The sequence below is a fragment of the Triticum aestivum genome, chromosome 5A, assembly GCF_018294505.1.
Source record: "Triticum aestivum cultivar Chinese Spring chromosome 5A, IWGSC CS RefSeq v2.1, whole genome shotgun sequence".
In the NCBI taxonomy this organism is placed as follows: domain Eukaryota; kingdom Viridiplantae; phylum Streptophyta; class Magnoliopsida; order Poales; family Poaceae; genus Triticum; species Triticum aestivum.
The window spans coordinates 675074940-675080939 of NC_057806.1; positions in this window are offsets into that span (position 1 = coordinate 675074940).

Consider the following 6000-nt stretch of genomic DNA (forward strand, 5'->3'; position numbering starts at 1 on the left):
CTCCCTGTCCTCCAGCCATGCCTCACGCCCGATCTTGATTCTGACAATCATTTTATAAGCTGACCGTACAGAGAAGCTTCCCTTTGGATCATCATTCCATGCCCAAAAATCTTCCACCTGCCACGTACATAACGAGATCTATAAAATAGCCTCCGCGTCAAGAGGTATGAAAACCTGTCTAACCAGGTCCTCCCGCCACTCAGCCTTGGTGTGATCGATCAACTCTGAGACCAGCTGCGGTGGTTCATCAATTAAAGATGTAATCGGCCTCATTAGTCTGTTCCATGGAATCCAATTGTGTTTCCATATGTGCGTGGACGTACCGTCTCCAACTCGTCTGATCGCTCCTTGGGTGATAATATCCCTCCCATCCAGTATAGAATGCCAAATCTGAGAAGGATGTGGGCCTAGTTGAGCTTCTAGAACAGAGCATTGTGGAAAATATGCTGCTTTAAGAATTTGTGCACTAAGAGAGGAGGGATCATTCAGTAATCTCCATACTTGCCGAGACAAAAGTGCCAAGTTGAAGATCTCTATGCCCCGAAAACCAAGTCCTCCCAAACTTTTCAGTCGAGTCACCAAATCCCAAGATACCCAACATGGTTTCCTCTTGCCTCTCTTACCCCCCCACCAAAACTGACGGATAAGTGAAGTAATACTTTCACAAAGGCCTCGAGGTAGTCTGAAGCATGACATCGAAAAACTGGTATAGCTTGAGCCACAGATTTTATTAGAACCTCCTTTCCGGCAACAGATAAAAGTTTCTCCATCCATCCCTTTATCCTTTCCCACACTCTGTCTCGTAAATATTTGAAACTGCCATTTTTGACTGTCCCACATCAGTCGGCAGACCCAAATACTTTTCACTCAGAGATTCATTCTGCACATTTAGTATATTCTTTATCTCCACTCTAAGGGTCTCTGGGCACCCCTTACTGAAGAAGATGGACGATTTATCATAGTTTACCCTTTTACCTGAAGCCAAGCAGTATGCATCAAGTAGGTTTGATACCTCATTTGCCCCCTGGACACTAGACTTGAAAAGCAGTAGGCTGTCATTTGCAAACAAAAGGTGATTCACTGCCGGAGCCGTGGGTGCCACCTTTATGACACCGAGCACTAATGACTGAGAACTGTGTTTTAAAATGCATGAAAGGCCCTCCGCTGCAATCAATAATAAGTAAGGGGAAATAGGATCACCCTGCCTGATACCTCTGGATGGTGAGAAGCTCTCCAATTTCTCTCCATTAAACAAAACCGAGAACGAAACAGAAGTAATCATGCTCATCACTGTATGGATCCATTCTGGATCAAACCCAAGCTTACCCATAATTGCCTTTAAGTAAGGCCATTCTAATCTGTCATACGCCTTCATCATGTCAAGCTTGAGTGCACAAAAACTGTTTGTCTTGGATCTGTTTCTCTTCATAAAGTGCAAACATTCATAAGCACATATGATGTTATCCGTGATTAACCTCCCTTGGACAAAGGTTGGTTGCTCCTTTGAGATAATATCTGGCAATATCAACTTTAATCTATTCGCTACCACTTTAGAAGCAATTTTATAAATCACATTGCACAGGCTAATAGGCCTAAACTGGGTAAGAAGTGCGGGGTTTTGTACCTTGGGTATCAACACAAGGACCGTATCATTAATACTGGCTGCACTCTCCTCTCCACGGACAATCCGAAGCACCACATCAGTGATTTCGTCCCCACAAATATCCCAGTGACGCGAATAGAAGTGTGCGGGGAAACCATCTGGGCCTGAGGCCTTCATGGGAAATATCTGAAATAGGGCCTGCTTCACCTCCTCATTTGTGTAAGGGGCGCAAAGTGAAGCATTCATCTATGGTGTTACTTTACGAGGCACATGCTGTAGCACGTCATCCGTCCCCTGCACTCCTTCCGTCGTGTACAAAGTTCTATAGAAATCTGTCACGAGTTGTTCCATCTCAGCCTTGTTGTCTACACGTATGCCCAGCGCATTATATAGAGCTCGGATCATGTTCTTCTTCCTCCTCATGTTTGCTCTCATGTGGAAAAAATTTGTGTTTCGATCACCCGCAGCTAGCCACTGTATTCTGGATCTCTATCTCCACATAATCTCCTCCCTATGATAAAGCTCAACCAGTCGTTCATTCAGCTTCAGCTCAAGATGATTTGGAGAAGTCCTTGATGGAACACTTCAGATCCTTTCTAGTTCTGCTTTTGCCTTCTTGATTTCCTTTCTAACACTCCCAAAGTTTTCGTCATTCCATGTCGTGAGGTTCTTTGACAGCAACTCTAGTTTTCTGTGAATTGCTTCGACTCCTTGGCTGCCTTGATGTTCGTTCCATCCTGAACTAATGGTGTCACGCCGGGATTCATGTGACTCCCAAATCACCTCGTACGGAAAGCTCGGTTTGGGCCGTGGCAAAAACCACTAGTAGAAAACATGGCTTTGGTTCGGGCCTGGCCAGCCCATTAGTCTTGGTTCTTCACGAACCGGGACCCGTGGGGGGCATTAGTCCCGGTTCATGAGCCCAGGGGGGCGGCCGGGGCCTCGTGGGCATTGGTCCCGGTTCGTATGGATCCATTTGTTTCGGTTCTAGGCAGGAACCGGGCCAATGGGCTGCGCTCCTGGCCCACAGCCATTGGTACCAGTTCGTGCCTAGAACCGGTACAAAAGGGGGGCTTTAGTCCCGGTTCCTGTCACGAACCGGGACAAATAAGTTGCTTATATATACCCGTCGCCGCGGCAGAGCACTCCACAATGCTCTGTTTTTTCTAGCCGGCGAGGGGAGGGCATTTGGGTGCTCTAGCTCACCTCCTATGCACATGAGGTGTTCGATGAAATGCCCGAGCCACACTAGTTAAGCTTTCTCCTCTCGAAGCTCGACCTCGAAGCTCCATTTTTCCCGAGATTTGTCTAGATTTAGCGGTCCGTCACGCCTCATCCCCGTTTTCACCGCCGTCGATCACCTGCGCCGATCTCGTCGCCGACACCACCATGGTGAGCCTCTTGTTCTTATCTTCTTTCTGTTTTTTTACTTTAGATAGGCACTTGTCTGATTTTCTTACTTTAGATAGATACTTGTCTGATTTTCTTACTTTTGACACACATAATTATATATAATGCACGCAGATGAACCGACAATGGATGTATGGTGACACACACACCTCCGAGTACATTAAGGGCGTGCATAATTTTCTCGAAGTGGCTGAGGCAAACAAGCAGAATAGTTTTATGTGTTGTCCATGCCCTATATGTGAAAATACAAAGTCTTACTCTAACCGGAAAATCCTTCACACCCACCTGCTTTATAAGGGTTTCATGCCACACTATAATGTTTGGACGAAGCACGGAGAAATAGGGGTTATGATGGAAGACAGCGAAGAAGAAGAGGACGATGACAACTATGTGCCCCCTGAATATGGTGATGCTGCAACGGGGGAAGCTGCTGAAGATCAAGAGGAACCAGACGATATGCCTAATGATGATGATCTCCGCCGGGTCATTGTCGATGCAAGGACGCAATGCGAAAGTCAAAAGGAGAAGCTGAAGTTCGACTGCATGTTAGAGGATCACAAAAAAGGTTTGTACCCCAATTGCGAAGATGGCAACACAAAGCTCGGTATCGTACTGGAATTGCTACAGTGGAAGGCAGAGAATGTTGTGCCTGACAAAGGATTTGAGAAGCTACTGAAAATATTAAAGAAGAAGCTTCCAAAGGATAACGAATTGCTCAACAGTACGTACGCAACAAAGAAGGTCGTATGCCCTCTAGGATTGGAGGTGCAGAAGATACATGCATGCCCTAATGACTGCATCCTCTACCGGGGTGCGTACGAGGATTTGAACGCATGCCCGGTATGCGGTGAATTGCGGTATAAGATCAGACGGGATGACCCTGGTGATGTTGACGGCGAGCCCCGCAGGAAGAGGGTTCCTGCAAAGGTGATGTGGTATGCTCCTATAATACCATGGTTGAAATGACTGTTCAGAAACAAAGAGCATGCCAAGTTGATGCGATGGCACAGTGAGGACCGTAAGAAAGACGAGAAGTTGAGAGCACCCGCTGACGGGTCGCAGTGGAGAAAACTCGAGAGAGAGTACTGGGTTGAGTTTGCACGTAACCCAAGGAACATATGGTTTGGTTTAAGCGCGGATGGCATTAATCCTTTCCGGAAGCAGAGCAGCAATCATAGCACCTGGCCCGTGACTCTATGTATGTATGACCTTCCTCCTTGGATGTGCATGAAGCGGAAGTTCATTATGATGCCAGTTCTCATCCAAGGCCCTAAGCAACCCGTCAACGACATTGATGTGTACCTAAGGCCATTAGTTGAAGAACTTTTACATCTGTGGAATGGAAACAGTGTACGTGCGTGGGATGAGCACAAACAGGAGGAATTTAATCTACACGCGTTGCTGTTTGTAACCATCAACGATTGGCCCGCTCTCAGTAACCTTTCAGGACAGACAAACAAGGGATACCACGCATGCACACACTGTTTAGCTGACACCGAAAGTATATACCTGGACAAATGCAGGAAGAATGTGTACCTGGGCCATCGTCGATTTCTTCCGACCAACCATCAACGTCGAAAGAAAGACAAACATTTCAAAGGCGAGGCAGATCACCGGAAGAAGCCCGCCATGCATATCGGTGATCACGTACCTGCTATGGTAAATGATTTACACGTAATCTTTGGAAAGGGTCCCGGCGGACTAGCTGCTCCGAATGATGCTGAGGGACGCGCACCCATGTGGAAGAAGAAATCTATATTTTGGGACCTACCCTACTGGAAAGACCTAGAGGCCCGCTCTTCGATCGACATGATGCACGTGATGAAGAACCTTTGCGTGAACCTGCTAGGCTTCTTAGGCGTGTATGGGAAGACAAAAGATACAGCTGAGGCATGGGAGGACCTGCAACGTTTGCACGAAAAAGACGGCATGCCTCCAAAGCAGTATGAAGGTCCTGCCATCTACGCTCTTACCAAAGAAGAGAAGGAAATCTTCTTTGAATGCCTGCTTAGTATGAAGGTCCTGACTGGCTTCTCGTTGAATATAAAGGGAATGATAAATATGCCAGAGAAAAAGTTGCAGAACCTAAAGTCTCATGACTGCCACGTGATTATGACGCAAGTGCTTCCGGTTGCATTGAGGGGGCTTCTACCGAAAAACATCCGATTAGCCATTATGAAGCTATGTGCAATCCTCAATGTAATCTCTCAGAAGGTGATCGATCTAGAAATCATACCAAGGCTAAGGAGTGATGTGGTGCAATGTCTTGTCAGTTTCGAGCTGGTGTTCCCACCATCCTTCTTCAATATCATGACACATGTCCTAGTTCATCTAGTTGACGAGATTGTTATTCTGGGCCCCGTATTTCTACACAATATGTACCCCTTTGAGAGGTTCATGGGAGTCCTAAAGAAATATGTCCGTAACCGCGCTAGGCCAGAAGGAAGCATCTCCATGGGCCATCAAACAGAGGCTGTCATTGGGTTTTGTGTTGACTTCATTCCTGGCCTTAAGAAGATAGGTCTCCCTAAATCGCGGTATGAGGGGAGACTGATTGGAAAGGCACGCTTGGAGGGGACTGAATAATATGCAGGGACGGATATTCTTGGTCTCAAGCACACTACACAGTTCTACAGAACTCTACCTTGGTGACCCCGTATGTCGATGAACACAAGAACATTCTGCGCTCCAAACACCCGGAGCAGTGCGACGACTGGATTACATGTGAACACATCAGGACTTTCAGCAGTTGGTTGGAAACACGTCTCAGAGGTGACAACACTGTTTGTGATGATCTGTACTCGTTGTCAAGGGGACCATCTTCGACCGTATTGACTTACAAAGGATACGAGATAAATGGGAATACATTTTGCACGATCGCCCAAGATCAAAAGAGCACCAACCAAAACAGCGGTGTCCGCTTTGATGCAGCAACCGAGAGGGGAAAGGACACATATTATGGTTACATAGTGGACATATGGGAACTT